The sequence below is a fragment of the Micropterus dolomieu genome, unplaced genomic scaffold (genome assembly GCF_021292245.1).
Source record: "Micropterus dolomieu isolate WLL.071019.BEF.003 ecotype Adirondacks unplaced genomic scaffold, ASM2129224v1 contig_12127, whole genome shotgun sequence".
Taxonomy (NCBI): Eukaryota; Metazoa; Chordata; class Actinopteri; order Centrarchiformes; family Centrarchidae; genus Micropterus; species Micropterus dolomieu.
In genome coordinates, this window is record NW_025741113.1 from 1 (window position 1) to 1,368 (window position 1,368).

General features: G+C 54.7%; 2 non-coding genes across 2 annotated transcripts; both read left to right on the forward strand.

Moving 5' to 3' along the window:
• The first annotated feature begins 682 nt into the window (after positions 1–682).
• Positions 683–795, forward strand: LOC123965976. The gene has a single exon (XR_006823829.1). It is a non-coding gene; the product is annotated as a U5 spliceosomal RNA (small nuclear RNA).
• Positions 796–978: 183 nt separating this feature from the next.
• LOC123965975 lies at positions 979–1,170 on the forward strand. The gene has a single exon (XR_006823828.1). It is a non-coding gene; the product is annotated as a U2 spliceosomal RNA (small nuclear RNA).
• Positions 1,171–1,368: the final 198 nt, after the last annotated feature.

The window sequence follows — 1,368 nt, forward strand, 5'->3', positions numbered from 1 at the left end:
CCGATTGGATCGAGCCTCTCAGAAGGTGGGGAGGGGACACTGCGGCGCCTCCGTAGCCGGCACGGTTGGCCAACACGGTGGAGGAACCGCAGCGTAGAAAGGATAAAAGAAACTAAAACACCTAAAAAGGAAGTAAGAAAACCTGCTACAACTGCTAAATCGGTGAATAAAACACACTTACCTTCTCGTCTTTGGTCTGGTCAAGGTGGTAGTCCGGCAGAGGACAGGTAGGCAGTCCTCGGGACCAATCAATTCCTTGTTGCAAAAGTTTTTCAACTACGGCAAAGTTGAAATTTTATTCACAAGGAATGAGGTGAATCTCCTCCCAGAAAAGCTGGTGACACAAAACGAAGCCCCAAACCGGCAAAGGTTTCAACCAGAAAGAGGAGGCGATTGCAGTCTAGGCCAAAAGGCCGAGAAGCGATCGGCCCCATTTCCCCTCCCTTTCTCTCACTCGTCATCGAGAGGCTACAAGAGCCCGAGTCGTTCGGTAGCCTCTGTCCAAAAGCCAGGCCTTCGTCTCTCCGCAGCCCGATTTGATAGAGCCTGCCATGACCTGGGGAGGGGTAGGGGAACGGGTGTGGCCTGGTACTTGGGACTCGAGAGGCAGAGTGAGGCTTACTGTGAGGGTAGTGACCGGGACGACTAGGCTCGTCGGCGGCTCTGGAGGAGGGGCCTGTACTTACTCGGGTTTCTCTTTATAACGTACAAGTCTTTCGCCTTTTACTAAAGACTTCCGTGGAGAGGGACGCCAATGAGTTAAAACTATTTTTGGCAGGCTCTGCCGTGTGGCCGAGCCTCGTGCGTTTGTGAAAAGGAAATAAAACGCCGCCCTCGCCGAGGTTGAGCGGTGCGACGAGGAGCGCTCGGGCGGAGGTGCTGAGACGCAGCCGTTGTTATGCGCAGTTGAAACCACTGCGCCACGGCAGGGGGAGAACTGCTCCGGGAGGTGGGCGCTGGAAGCAACCAGTTGGGGTTATCGCTTCTCGGCCTTTTGGCTAAGATCAAGTGTAGTATCTGTTCTTATCAGTTTAATATCTGATATGTCCCCTATAAGGGGGCAACATATTAAATGGATTTTTAGCACCGGGAGCTGAGACGAGGGGCTTGCTCCGTCCGCTCTACGCATCGACCCGGTATTGCAGTGCCTCCGGGAGCGGTGCACCCTTCTCCTGCCTTGTGTAAAACCAAAACACTGACCCAAACGCAGAGGTTCGTCGCTCTGCCGGACGCCGGACCGAAAAAGGCGCCAGTCGCGGGGGCGGGGCGGCCGCTTTCAGCCAGCTGAAGCCTCAAAGAAGGCAGCGAGATTTGCACTTTTGATTGGCAGACGACGAGGGGATATTTGGGACCGGCATGGCTGTTAAA